The 15,903-nt window shown below is 41.0% G+C and overlaps 1 long non-coding RNA gene across 1 annotated transcript in view; it reads right to left on the bottom strand.

Annotated features, from left to right (window-relative positions):
* Positions 1 to 2,152: 2,152 nt before the first annotated feature.
* The window catches only part of LOC138752203 (uncharacterized), a 75,322-nt gene continuing 61,571 nt past the window's right edge, over positions 2,153 to 15,903 (bottom strand). The window contains exon 3 of the long non-coding RNA XR_011350437.1: positions 2,153 to 2,523. This is a non-coding gene — a long non-coding RNA (uncharacterized lncRNA). The remainder of the gene's footprint in view (positions 2,524 to 15,903) is intronic.

The raw sequence follows: 15,903 nt of genomic DNA, 5'->3' as shown, positions 1-15,903 counted from the left end.
ATCCAGTTATTCTAGTTTCCATTCACTAGACAATCCTCTGTCTATCCAAAAATATTAGTGCAATACCATGAGGTCTTACTTTGAGATGTAATGTTTTATGTGGCATTTTGTTCAATGTCTGATGGAAATATAAATAAACTACATCCACCAGTTCACCTTTCTCTATCCTGCTAGTTACATTCTCAAGGGGCACTAATAATTTTATCACACACAATTTCCCTTTCATAAAGCAATATTATACTCCGCTTGATGAGGAGAAAGGTGCTAAAAGTTTGGCATTAGGGGAAGAAGTGTGAGGTTTCCAACCTTGGATGGAAGAATATACATACATGAGACACATAAAGTTGATTTGCAATTACAGCACAGTCGGCACCAAGGGCCCTCCTTACAACATACTGTGCCCATATATGTTCGCGCTGCATCCCCCCCCCCCCATATGAGGTGCTGTGCCGCCATACACTTGTGGCTATTGCTCGCCATCAGAACCCCACCCCCCTCCACATTGCTAGCTTGCGTCAAGCATCACGAGCATCCAGCTTGACCCACACTGGTGACTCTCTTTACAATAAATACAGGGTTTTCGGCTGCTACATCAGAGGGCCGGGGGAGGTTTATGTCCACTCAGTAGGTAGACCACTACCACCCCCCCAACCCCTCCCCTGAGTGAGTCTATAACTGTCAGACAGTGCCCCACCTGATTACCCTAATGCCATCCTCTAACACTCTTTCCGGTGCCGACCCTGAATGACAGTAACTTAACGAAAGGCAAATGGAATAATATCCCTTATTGAACTATGATGGAGTATGGCAGTGGAGAGGTCCTGCTATTACTGTTAATAAACATTTGTGAGAACGCATCAAGACCACCTTCTGGAGGGTTATCTTTTTATTTAAAAAGAGATATACTAAGGAGCATTCATAGAAGGTTGATTCCTGGAATGTAAGAGTTATCAAATGACGAAAGTTTGAAGAGTTTGGGTCTATGTCCTTTGGAGTTGAGAGGAGAATATTGATGGTCTTAGACATTTATGTGTTGAAAGGATGTATTCCCTCTTTGGGGATATCTGGAACTGAGCTTCAGAATAAAGGGATGATAATTTAAAACAAGATGAATGGGGATTGAGAGCCTTTAGAATTCACTACACCTGGGAGCCACTGAGGTTGAATTATTGAACATATTCAAGCCTGGGATTGACAGATTATTGATGCATAATGGTGTCAAGATTTATGGGTCAAGAATGAATGTGGATCTGAGACCAACGTCAGATCAAGTGTAGACTTAAGGTGTTGTATGGCCTTTCAAGGAAGCCCATCAAGGCTTCTTCAGCTCTCATAACTATCTTGTTCCTTACAAGATAGGGCAAGTCAGAAGAGGATGCAGCTCTTCTAGCTCTGAAGCTGAGCAGCCCCCTTATTTTTCTGAAAAAATAACATTGTTTTCACTGGGACAGTTTATTGTAATTCTCTTTCCTCATATTTGAAGCCTTTTAGTCCTAAGTAAATTAGGTTTGGTTACCATATAATTGACAGAGGGTCATACATCTTTCCACCCTCAAACTCATTTGATGATACAGGTTTGTCAATACACTCACCAATTCCAAAATTACCAGGTCAAGAGCAAAACTACTGGAAAGGCAACCACAAACTACAAACAAAGCCCAGCATCTGCAAGAACATAATCTTCTTTTTCCTATGCCCCTTCTTTGGCTTGGCTTCGCGGACGAAGATTTATGGAGGGGTGTGTCCACGTCTGCTGCAGGCTCGTTGGTGACTGACAAGTCTGATGCGGGACAGGCTTATTCACATTTATATAGCATTCTTTGCTAAAAACCAATTGGGACAGAAATTTGGGATGAATTCATTCTTGCTGGATGAAGAGGGTGTGGGTGGTAAACTGAATAAAGCACTTGAATAGCTTGTTTTTGTAAAAACTTGACATTTCTTTGGTTCATGAAATGAAGCATTACAATTTGCTTCTCTCCCAATATCAGAGCTGAATAATAGACAGCATACCAGGGAATTCATTCTCACTGAAACAGTTGACAGCACCACACGATTTATTCTTTAGTTCAACTTAACACAGCCTTTGACAAACTAGAATATTGGATGTTGATATTAGTCTCTGGGGTTCATTTAACAATCAGCCACTAAAGATCAGAGTTCGACCAGTAACAAGCTTCACTATAAAATCTCAACAAGGTAAAGCCATCCAACCTGAATTAATAGACAGAAAGGATGAGTACATGATACCTTACACATAGGGTTCAAGCACATCAAAGCCCACAGGAATTATCACTGTCGCAATAGAAAGGGAGGAAAAAGTGAAACCCCCCCAATTGTGTTAGCAGATTAAAATTCCAGGCCAAAAGCTCTACTCCTCCATTTGGTGATAATCAAATCATCCTCAGGCTTTTCATTTGTCTGCTCATTTCAGAATTGAGCTGAAGATTTGCTCCACTCACCCATGGGGTTTTCTGCAGTTACTTCCACAATCTACTTGCTCAGTCGTAATTAGTTAAGTAGCTGGAAAATAAAAAAAATACAATTACATGAATGATAAGAAAGATGCCACACATCATCATCTCAACTACAAATGCAAACATTGCAATTTTTGCTGAAATAGGAAGTGCAGTCACTTTCTGCAGTAAAACTTGATTATTTTATTGTCATCTAAAAAATACCAAATGCAATATTACACAAAATTGCATTCAGTCATAAAGCAAAGATACGCCACCAGTAGAAATGGGCCTATAGACAAAGAGAAGCAAAAGAGTCTCTTCAAAACATTGATTCTCCTCCAGCTGTGGATTCTCCTCCAGTACTCCCATAACCAGACAGACTTGTCCAAATTATTAGAAACCTGAACTTCAGATCCAAGCTTCCGATACAATCAGGAAGCCTTCAGCACCCAAGGCCCCTCAGGAGCCCTTCCTGCCTGCAACACCCTCTTGCATCCTGGTTATGATACTTGATACCCTTTCAGCCAGTCTCCAGCAATCTGCAGCCTGGTGCACTTTGACTGCAGGTTGCCAGCAGGCTGCAGCCTACATCAGTTCCTCACCTCAAGTCGCTAACAGCCCGCCACCTGTGCGTTCTTCGGCTGCAGAGCCCCTCATTGGTCCACCACTCTGGTCACCATCCCATAGGGTTGTCTCCTCTGCCTCTCCTTCTCTAATAGGGAGCGTTTCACCATTTTCTGGATCCCTACTCCAACCCGCCAGTACAGGCACCACCATCTTGGGCCCAGACCCAGCGGTCACAGGATTTTAAATAATACACTATCAGCTCCTATAACAGGTCAGTTAAAGCCTGTATGGAGCCATCGGTAGGTAGATTGGGCAGCAGTGCGGTGTCTCCGCTTTGTGCTCTTCCTGGGTCTGCCCCAGTGGCAGGGCTGCTATTGCAGCAGCTCCGGCAGCACCTCCATGTTTTTGGTGATTCAGACAGCAAAGCTTGGAATAACTGTCAATATTACAGTTAGAGCCATTATCTTCAGTTATATTTAATAGAGAAAATACTGCAGTAATTGGCGATATTGACTTGAAGATTTAATATTGAAAAGATTGCAATAATTACCAATGCCTGCAATAACATTTGATAGAAAAATACCAAAGTAATCAGCAAGACCTGCATTAATAATGGAACAACTGCAGCAACACACAAAACAAGTACTGCATTATTGACAGTGCAGTCAATGCAATAATTCAGTGCAACTCCTCTACAGTTAACCATTATCCAAAGCAATAAGATTTTGTCAGTGTTGAATAAATGAATCAGTGAATGTGGAAGGTATTCATATGACTATCTTCAGTCTCCAAATAATCCATTGCTTTTATGCTGAAACCTTGCTAGATTTGCATGAAGGTCCATTAAAATCCCAATAGATTTTTTTGATTAACACCGTGATCATGTAGATTTCATTATTGTTTAGAATCAGAATTTATTGCCATGAAAAAAAATTACAAAATGTGTTGTTTTGCAGCAGAAATCACAGTGCAAATAGTCAGTTAAATCAGCTTCCCAAAAAAATCAATAAAAATAGTGCATGAAAAGTCGATACAAGGCAGTGTCTTTGGTTCACTGATCATTCAGGAATCTGATGGCAGCGGGGTAGGAGTTCACCAGAAATTATGATTATAATCCCTACTACTGCAAAGGAGTTGGCAAAATTACGGCAAATTATAGATTAAATGTTTCACGCAGTGAGAAGGTCGGTACCAACTGATCTCTCTCTGTTGAAAAAACACACAAATGCTGGAGAAACTCAGCAGGTCAAACAGTGCCTTTATGTAGCAAAGATGGAGATACATCACCAAGGTTTCGAGCTCAAGGTGTGGGGGAACATGAGAGAAGTCCAAACAAAAGTGGGTGGGATGTTGTGAGGGTGGAAGATGATAGTTGGGGGGGGGGGGGGGGGGGTTTGGGGAGGACCACAGGACAAGGGGGAAGAGTCTAGGCTAGGTGGAGAGAGAAAGGAAGTAGGAACTGGAATGGCTTGTTAAAGGGGGGAGGGGAAAAAAGGCAAGCTGATTAGTGGAATGCAGTGAACTCAATGTTTATGCCCTGGGGTTGGAGAGTGCCTAGATAAAAATGAGGTGTTGTTCCTCCAATCTGCAGGTGGTCAAGGTGGGGTAGTGTGAAAGGCCCTGGACAGACATTTGAGCTTGAAAGTGTGACTCAGAATTGAAATGGTTGGCTACGGGGAGGTGACTTTTGTTGCAGATGGAGAGGAGGTGCTGGGTGAAACGATCTCCTAATCTGCCACTGGTCTCTCTGGTGTAGAGAAGACCACAGAGGGTAAACCAGATGCAATAAATGAGTTCATTGGAGGTATAGGTGAAGTGTTGCTTCACTTGAAAGGTCTGATTGGGACCTTGGACCATGGTGAGGGAGGAGGCGTGGGTGCAGGTATTACACCTCCTATGACCACAGTGGAAGGTGCGGGGGGGGGCGGAATGGGTGGGGAGGGAAGAGTACATGAGGGAGTCATGGAGGAAGTGGTCCCTATGGAAGGCTGAAAGGGGAGGAGAAAAAAAATGTGTCTGGTGATGGGGTCCTGTAGTAAGTGCCGGAAATTCTGGCAGATAATATGTTGAATGCAGAGGCTGGTGGGGTGGTAGGTGAGGATGAGGGGGATTCTGTGTTTACTGTTTCTGGGGGTAGGGGGTGCTAGGGCAGATGAGCAGGGAATGGAGGAGATGCGGTGAGGGCCAAGTTAATACTGGTGGAGGGGAAGAAGGCAGACATATCAGAGGCTCTGGACTGAAAGAGCTCATCTTGGGAGCAGATGCGGCAGAGACAGAGAAATTGAGAGAAGGGGATGGAGTCCTTGCAGGGGACAGGGTTTGAGGATAAGTAGTCCAGGTAGTTGTGATAACCATTGCAATTCTAAGTCACACTCTCAAGCTCACATGTCTGTCCATGGCTTTTCACAGTATCCCACCCTCACCACTCACAAATTGGAGGAACAACTGCTAATTTTTCATCTGGACACCCTCCAGCCCCAGGGCATGAACATTGAGTTCACTGCATTCCACTAATAAGCTTGCTTTTTCCTCTCCCCCACTCACCCCCTTTAACTAGTTCTTCCAGTTCCTACTTCCTTTCTCTCTCCATCTATCCTAGACTCCTCTCCTCATGGTGTTTCTCCCCCTCTCCACCTATCATCACTCACTCTCACCACTCTACCCTTTTGTTCGAACATCTCTCATGTTCCCCCACACCTTGATGAAGGGCTCAAGCCCAAAACGTTGGTAATGTATCTTCACCTTTGCTACATAAAGGCACTGTTTGACCTGTTGAGTTTCTCGAGCATTTGTGTGTTTTTTCACTTAACCATGGTGTCAACAGAATCCTGTGTTTTACCTTTAATCTCTCTCTGTTACTCTGGACTGTGTCTTACTTGCTACACTGTGCATGGGACGTCCAGCTGGAATGAATGCAAAGCAAATTATATCACTACATCTTGTGTGACAAAAAAATCTTGAATTTGAATTTGAGAAAGCAATTGAATTCCAAATAGTTTCAGAAGGGTCTACAAATCCATAGGCACCCATTAACTAAACAGTTATAGTCTGGGTGCAACCCAAATGTCATCTGATTGGATTCATTGGTTGCTTGATTGTAAACTAGAAATCTATTGGTTCCAGATATTGTAGCGCCACAATTGATGCCTCCCAAAGAACTGCAATGTTCTGGACTAACATCTATCCACTATCCGTCAGTTGGGCTGTTTTGCCATTTGGGTCCTTGCTGTGGGGGATCTTGAGTGTGTCCAAGTTGGCTGTTTTTGGTGTTCCTTTGTGATGGCATTTTAAAGATGACGAACAAAAGGATATCTCCTGAGATTATTAAATTCATAAATAGAATTTTTTTTTATATATCGCATCACCACTTTGACATTTTCACTAGATCAGGGATATATGCACTTAGAATAATAAAATGATGTTGCCTTTGCTCTCTATCATCAGATCTGTGTCTGCAACTCTGCACTGAGTCTTGTTGTTCTCTATATATTGAGCTGGTCTGTTCACAAAACAATCACAGCGTCTTGGTACATATGACAGGTATCCTGAACTTGAATTTGTGGTCAGGTTATGCATGCACCAAACTTGAAGAGCTCTTAAATGGTACAACAATATACCGAGGCTCAAGTTACTATTCTGTGAGATCTCCTGAGGAGAGGCAGGGCTTAGATTCAAGACTTCACCAAAAACACAGTACCACCCCAAAAGTTTGGCCAGCACATTGAATATCTTCTGGGGGTGCACTTTAGTTAGTGGTAATGTGCCTCATCTTTACAGAGTTGTGGTCTGGACAAGATCTTAAAAAATGAAGCTGAAATTAAGGAAAAATTATTGGGGAGGAAATCATAAACAAATGAGTTTAAATTAAAGGCATCTCTTTAGAAGAGTTTAAGCAGTACACTTTCTCTGAGTTTATCCGACACCTGACGTTGCTCTCCTGAGTTGATTTGACTAGAATCGCCAATCGTCACGTGTACTGAGCAACAGTGAAAAGAACAGGCAGTTTGTAAAAAGTCACCACTTCAAAAAGTTCACATGAAACCACAGCTGGTAACAAAATTAATCATAAAAAGACAGCATTTCACTTTAGCATAACAGACAAATCAATCTCAACATTTCATCAATTATTTCAAATAGTTACTCAACAAAATTTTATCAAATTAAATTATAGAAGATGGTCACCTTCTCAAGCCTGATGTTTTAAAAGTGCAAAGAAAATAATGAAACTTGAAATGTAGGCAGGAAATGTGCTGACTTCAATTTTAGTATCAGAACATCTAGAATAAACTAGAGAGTATCTCCAGCATTTGGTGCAGATTCCCAGCAGTCTTAAAATGTTGGCTTTGTGGTGAACCATCTGAACAGGTGACCAAAATTTGGCCAAATATCAAATGGCTGCAGAAGAATACTGAAATAGGGGGCGTCATGAATCAAGACTCTCCTGGGAATTAGTTTTAAAAAGTGTAAAATTGTCAAAGAGACTGAAACAGTATTGGAAACTGTTCAAGAACAAACAGAAAGTCATTTTTCCATGTCACCTGAGAGGAGGAAAAACATCGCTGGCCCATCGGGAACGCACCACGGAAAACGACAAGGACAAGCTCCCAGCCGCACAATGAGGGCTCCTGAGGCTGCTACTTAAGCGATCTGCAGCGCCATCTCAGCTGCAGTTATGGAGAGAATCGGTCCTGCATGTGTGCAAGCAGTCACGCATGCGCAGATCAAAAGTGTATAAAGAACTCGGTGGAGAAGGGAGCCTTTTTGAAAGCTTACCAATAGAATAATGTGTAATAGAATAATGTATAATAATAGAAGGACTTAAGTATAGCAGTGGCTTTAGATGCATAAAATGCATTTGATACATTAGAATTGGATTTTTTGTTTAAAGTACTTGAAAAATTTTGTTTAGGAAAAATATTTGTAAATTGAATTAAAGATTTATATAATGGACCAAAAGTTCAAGTCATAACAAATGGGCAAATATCTGCACATTTTCATTTAACTAAATATAGAAGGCAAGGGTATACATTATCTACAGCTCTATTTATTTTAGCACTTGAACCACTTGCAGAACTGATTTGATCTGATCCTGATATTAAAGGTCTTAAAATTAACCAAAAGGAATATAAGATTAATTGATTTGCAAATAATATATTCATTTACTTGACAGAATTGGAAGGTTCACTATGTTTAAGATTAAAAGAATATGGGTTAGCATCTGGTTAGAAAGTAAATTAAGATACAAGTGAAATTATGCCTCTTGCTAGAGGTGATTATACTCAGTGTCAGAGAGATTCCCAACTTAAATGGCCAATAAATGAAATGAAATATTTAGGAATACCAGTAGACAATAATTTAAATAATTTATTTAAATTAAATTATTCCTCTTTACTGAAGAAAATCGATGAAGATTTGAAAAAAAGTGATGGAATTGCCAATAGCATTATAGGGAAGTGTTAATTGTATTAAAATGAATATATTTGCAAATGTGCAATATTTTTTTCAAACATTACCATAGAAGATTTTTCAGGAATTAAATAAATATGTAGGGAAATTTCTTTGGAATGTCAAGATGTCAAGGGTTTCCCAAGAAAAATTAACATGAAAATATGAATTAGGAGGTTGGCAATTTCCAAATTAAAAAAAAATTATTAGGCAAATAAGATTTCTCTCTTCTTTTTTTGAAGAGGGAGAGAAACCAGCATGGATTAAGACAGAGATGGAAAAGATAGGAGAGAGGACATCAGAAAATTTTAAATATAAATGGGAACCAAGATTAATCTCTGGTGACAGGGAAACTATTATTGAAGCATTTGTTTAATATATTGTATAAAGCAAATACTGAAATGGGAACGAGGAACCCTGGTTGAGTTAAAGTGCCTTTAAATCAAAATGAACTTATCCCATTTACAATGAATAATCGACTTTTGAAAATTTAATTCTCTAAGGGAATTAGAAATGTTGAAGATTGTTATGAGGAAAATTAATGTAATTTGAACAATTAAAAATAAATATAGGAGACAAAATGATACAATATTTTGTTCTTATTTTTATGAGATAAAAATTACCTAAAAATTGTGAAATAGAAGTCTCGATTTGTAACAGATCTATTAAGAAATTTATATCGGCCTTGAATAAATTATTGCAAAAGGAAATTCAAAAGCAGGAAATTTATAGATATTGATAGAGATGGGAGACAGATATAAATATTACTATTGGGGAGAAAAATTGGTCCGAGCTATGTCTATTTCTATGTCTATGTTCTCAACCTTTTTCTTTCCACTCACAAACCAATTTAAATAATCCCTATGCCATTGGTGCTCTGTGATTGGTAAGGGATTGCTTAAGGTGGGATGTGAGTGGGAAGGGAAGGTTGAGAATCACTACTCTAGACCCAATTGTTACTGAAATATTTTGCTTGAGAAAAATTGTCATTGACCCATTTCCTTTGGAGTTTCAAAACCATGCACCTAACAAGTCAATTAGATACGATTAAAACAGTGGTTTTCAAACTTTTTCTTTCCATCCACATACCACCTTAAGCAATCCATTATTAATCACAAAGTGTACCATTTGTTAACAGCAGCAATACCGAAATGAGAGACATCCACACAGCACAAGGTGAACCAGTTGCTGAACTTTATTTTGAATTACTCACGCTGCTCGAGGAGACAGCCCACTTCCTGTGAGGGGCGCACTTACCTAAGGAAGTGATGTCAGCACATCACAGCATCACTTCTGTCCAGCAGAGCGCAACACTGAAGTGGCGCAGTCCCCCAGTCAATGCATGTCACTAACCACGGGCTTCTCCTTGGAAGGGAAGGGGGCCTGCGCCACCTTGTGTCAGATGATTGAGACTACGATTCAGCCTATCTAACTGTGCTATCGCTCGGCCCTGTATAAGAGCACCTATAGCTTAGGGAATACTTAAAGTGATATGTGAGTGGAAAGAAAAAGATTGAGAACCACTGGTGTAGATAGTATGACAAATAAAATAAATGTTAGATATAGATTGGTTAAATATAATTTTTTTTACATCAACTATATATTACCCCACTTAAATTAAATAAATTGAAGTCAGATCTTTCAGATCAAAGTTTTAGATGTAGCCAAGAGTCTAGGACCATTTTTTTTACATTCTATATGGCCATGCCCAAAATTGAGACCATTTTGGATAGAATTAGGAACTTTTTTGGAGCAAGTCACAGGGATAAGACCAAAATTGAAATTGATTTTATGTCAAAAAGAGTTTTCAAAAATTTCATTAGAAGATGCAAGAAAATGTATAGCAGTGACATGGAAATCGGATTCTCATTTAGGTTTAGAAAGATGGCACACAGAAAATCATGGCTGGATACCTCTTGAGAAGATTATGGTACCCATATTTACATATTGTATGTATAAATTTATAAATGGCATTCCCTAAACTCCATTAATTCCTTGGAATAAATAAACAAATAAAATCAAATAAGGTTAGATTCAATGGAAAGGCAGCCAGGTCTGCATTTTTTTTCTTTCTTTACTAATTGTACTCTTTTTCTTTTCTTTTTCTTCCTTCTTTCTTTTCTATCCCTATTGAAGATATTATTTAGTGTAAAGGGGGTTGGTTTTCCTTTTGGGGGTTTTATAAAACCATCATGTATAACAGATTGATATGATTACATTATTATATTTTGTATTTTGAAATGAATACATTTATGGAAAATGTAATAAAATATTCTAAAAAATACTGAAATCTGCAGATTGTTGCAGAACCACACATTGAATCATGACCTTTGAGAAACATAAAAGATAGACATCACAGTATAGTACAGTCTCTTTGGCCTACAATGTTGTGTCAACGTCCCAAAAAAAAAACTAAATCCTCCATACCTCATAACCCTTTAATTTTATTTCATCTACGTGCCAGTCTAAGAGTCTCTTAAAATCCCCTATTATCCCGGCTTCCTCGATCACAAAATGCATTCCAGGTACCCACAACTCTGTGTCAAAACCCCACCCCTGATGTCTCCCCTAAACTTTCCTACCAAAGAGGAAAAGATTTACTTTGACAATCCAAGTTTAACAACTCTCCCATAATCCTTAATCAACCTCCTAAGGAAATTTGCAACTAAGCTTTGCCAACTGGGAAATTTAAAAAAAAAATCTTTTTATTGGATTTTATAATAAATACAATACAATTAAGAAAAGGGAACAAAACTGAAAATACAATATCACATATGTATATGTAGCAAGGTAAAATTTCAAAAAGTATAATATCCACCCTCCACTGCACTGGGGAAGACACAAATGAAAAAAATTTATATCTATATCTAGATATATATTATATATATATATAACTATAAATATGTGTTCTAAGTAAGTTAGGTGGTTTATAAATAATTATTTTTAAATATACACACACACACACACATATGTATAAACCACCTAACTTAGAACATACTCTGTGAATCAAAAAACAAAGACTATAAATCATCTGGAAGAGTGAGTACATCTAATCACATTAAAAACATTTCCATCAAATTAAAATAAGACGTTAAAGGTCGTCATGTATCCATGTCATCTTCATTAAAATAAAACATTCTAAGTTAACATTGAAATCCTTGAATGGTATGAAGCTGTTGAATCTGTTGGGCAGGTGCAAACTGAATTTGCCACAGACACTTACATCCCTTTTAACAGGGTGATCATTATTCTTGGCCTCTGGCTCCAAACCCAAACTATTGCAATGTTAAAGCCTTGCTTATTTGGAATGTAATCCTAGGCAGAAACATTTTTTAAAACTTTGCACAGAAATTTATCTCTAGTTAGTAGCTTTGCTATATAATTACCATTATGCTTAACATTCCATTTCTGAAACATTGGAAACACGGTATTTGATAAGCATCAGATCAGAGGTCAGTACTGAGGAGAAGTACTGGGGTCACCCTTCCCTCTAACAACAATATCCACAGGGAGTAGTGCTTAAAAAGCATGCAGAGAATCATCGAGGACTGTTACCATCCATCCCGCAGTATCATTGAGACACTATACTCAAGAAAGAGGTACACATACATTAAAAACCAGGACTTCCAAACTGGGAAATAACTTCTTTCCACAGGCAGAATGACTGTTAAACATCCCAAGAGACCTGGAAATTACTTTAATATACATTTCTTTTGGATCGCTCTGTACTGTATATGCCATTTGTGTGTAGACTATGGTCCGGAGTAATGCAGTTTTGTCAGGTTGTATATTTTCAATAAACTTGAATTTGAAGTTCATGCCCAGCAACACACAAAATGCTGGAGGAATTCAGTCGGTTATGCGCTATCCATGGAAGGCAATAGGCAGCAAAAGACAGTCAACGTTTTGGAATGTAATCCTTCATCAGGAATAGCAATATTTGTGGCAGAAGACTGAATAAAGGGTTGAAGGAACTGGAAGGGGGGTGGGGGGGTAGCAGAAACTGCCAGGTATGAGGTGAATGACGGGAGGCAGAATAAATGATTAAAAAAAAGGAAGAAGCGAGGCAATAATCTGAGGAAGAGGCTATGGAAGATGCACTCTAATTGGAGAACAGAAATTCATAGAATGAAGGGAAGGGTGGGGGTGAGAGTAACGAAGGTGTGGGTGACAGGCAGATGGAAAGGTGACCAACGGTTTGAAGAAAGAGAAGGAAAAGAGGAGGAGGAATGGGGCCAGAGAGAACAGAACCAAACTGGCATTAATTTTTGGACCTGAAAGACTTAATTTAAAAACATTTTCTTTCAATCTCAATGTATTTTTTTTCCCCTCTTTCATAGATTTTCTTAACCTGGTTTCCAAACTGGTATTAATTTCTAAACCGACACCGTTAATTTAAAAACATTTTCTCCACATCTCAATTTAATCTTTCATTGATTTTCTGTACCTGATTTGACAGAATGGTTTCCTTTTGTAATGTTACAGGATTGTCAGTGAGCAATTGGTTTTAATGAAGTTACGCTCTGATAATCTGGCAGCCCCAGGAATTTGGCAGTGCTGAATATTGGATGCTTCTCCTATTAATATCACAATGCAGACTTAATTCACTTGCTTTTTTAATGTCACACTGTAGCGGCCCGCAGCCCACTCCATGGGCCGACACAGCAAACACGATGATCAGGCAAACAGCACACAGGATGAGACGCCCACTCCCATTGGCTGCAGGAATAGCTGTCGAATCGGCCAATCACAACCAGTGAATCGCAGGGGTTCCAATCCAGGTCCATGCATCTGGGACAACCAATCAGCAGCCAGCCTCACTCAAGCCATGCCCCAGTGATGACATGGCTGACTGCCTATAAAAGGTAGAGCTGCAGCCCAATGAAGTCGATTACACTCCCTTGGTGTGTAAGTCGTCTCTCTACCTCAAGCTATAACCCGAGCTATAACCATAGTTACCCCGCTAGAGTGGTGAACCCAACTGGTCCAAATGGCGCTTTGGATCCAACAATGGATGAACAGCCTACAATCAACACTGTAGTGTTGAAGCTGTTGGGCTTCTGGACATCGCAACCATGGGTGTGGCTCCACCAGGCCAAGGCGCAGTTTGCCTTTCACCAGATCTCTACAGATGACCATGCACTACTACCATGTGGTCATCACCCTCAATCAAGACACTGCAGCCCGCATCATTGACTTCCTCCAGTATCCCCCGGAGCGAGGGTAGTATGTGGCCATCAAGGAGCTATTAACCCAGACTTTTGGGCTCTCAAAGCACAAGTGCAGCCCAACTGCTACACACCGATGGTTTGGGGGACAGGGCCCCTTCCTCCCTCATGAGTGACATGCTCATTCTCAATGATGGCCACACCTCTTGTCCGCTGTTCCAGCAGATCTTTTAGGAGAGGCTGCCCGAGGACATCCGGCTGCTCAACGCAGAGGAAGACTTCAATGACTCCAGGATGATGGCTGCCCAAGCAGATGTGCTATGCATGGCATAGAGGGATGTTTGATCTTCACTTGAACAGGTGACAGCACCTCATCAGCAACACCTAGCCAGGTAGCCCGCTGACCAACTCTCCGACCGACAGACCACCCGATCAATGTACCCCAATGCTGAGAAGTACTGTTTCTGTCATCAACAGTGGAAATGCCCAGGCTGTGACAAAGGCCGACTGCATAGCCTGCTACACATCCAAGACTCCCTGTCGGGCTGACATTTCTTGGTGGACACCAGGGCATAGTAGAGCGTCCTTCCCCAGTCCAGCATAGAAGCCCGCAGCGGCAAGGTGGGCTGAGATCTTTGAGCAGCAAACAGCTCCAATGTTCAGATATTTGGCACCATACAATTCCCCTCTGCTTTGGGGACAAAAAATTCACCTGGATGTTTTATAGTGGCAGCTGTACCTCAACTGTTACTGGGTGCCGATTTCCTGAGAGCCAACTCGCTACTGGTGGACATTAAGGGGCATCGGCTAGAACATGCCCGGACATTTCAGACACTCTCACTCAAGGGCACTAAACTTACTAACCCCTATCTAAACTTGGTGAGTATGGCCGACAATGAATTTGCTCATCTTAATGGAAATCCCCTCCATCACTACGCCTCATTTCAAATCGGTGGAAACCAAACACATGGGGTGAGACAGCAAATTAATCCAGAGGGCCATCCCTTCCTCACCAGGGCACAGCATCTTCCCCCTGAGAAACTCAACCTGACTAGAGAAGAGTTTCGAAAGATGGAGGAACTTAGCATTGTGTGGCACTTCGATAGCCATGGGACTCCCCCCTTCAATATGGTACCTAAGGCAGCTGGAGGTAGGAGGCTGTGTGGAGACTACCACCACCTTAACAAGGCCACCAGCCCAACAGATATTCCGTGCCCCATATCCAGGACTTCACCACTAACCTGCAAGGGGCACGGATATTCTAAGGTGGACCTTGTCAGGGATTATTATCAGATCCCAGTTCACCCTGATGACATTCCCAAAACTGCCATCATAACCTCCTTTGGATTGTTCGAATTCCTCCACATGCAATTCAGGCTGAAAAATGTGGCTCAGACTTTCCAAAGCTTGATGGATACAGTAGGCCGAGATCTGCACTTCACCTTTCTCTACCTCAATGGCATTTTAATAGCCAGCAACACCCGCACCGAGCATGCCACTTACTTCAGACTATTGTTTTCCAGGCTAAGTTCGGTTCAACCATCAATCTGGCCAAGTGCCAGTTTGGCCAAGAGATCATTGATTTTATGGGTCATCACATTGACTAACATGGGGTCAGGCCGTTACCCACCAAAGTGGGCACTATTTGTTCCTTCCCCAGACTAATGATCGTGAAGGGCGTACAAGAGTTTGCAGGTATCGTCAATTTTTATCATCGCTCCATACCTGCAGCGGCCTGCATCATGAGTCCGCTATTTCCCCTTATGGCAGGCCCCAATTAAAGACATGAACACAGGAAGTGACTGAAGCTCTCCAAGCGACCAAAGATGCCCAAGTCAAAGCCACCCTCCTTGTGCATCCCAGGACAGATGCCCTGAGCACACTCATGCTGGACACCTCAGCACTTGAGCTACTGGTTAATAGACAGTGGCAGCCACTGGCCTTTTTCAGTAAAGATTTCAGGCCAGCAGAGTTCAAGTACAGGGCCTTTGACAGGGGGCTGTTAGCGTTATACCTGGCAATTTGGCATTTCTGTTACTTCCTGGAGGGCAGGAAGTTCAAAATTTACACAGACCATAAACCACTTACCTTTGCTTTCAGCAAGGTGCCAGGCCGTGGTCAGCCAGGCAACAGTGGCATCTGTCCAACATATCTGAATTTACAACGGACATTGAACACATAGGCGACAAATCCAACGTGGTAGCCGACATCCTATTACGTCCAGGTATCCTAGCAGTGCACGACCCCGCCCTGGGTATCAACTA

The sequence above is a fragment of the Narcine bancroftii genome, chromosome 1 (assembly GCF_036971445.1).
Source record: "Narcine bancroftii isolate sNarBan1 chromosome 1, sNarBan1.hap1, whole genome shotgun sequence".
NCBI lineage: Eukaryota > Metazoa > Chordata > Chondrichthyes > Torpediniformes > Narcinidae > Narcine > Narcine bancroftii.
This window is presented reverse-complemented; position numbering and strand designations above follow the sequence as displayed.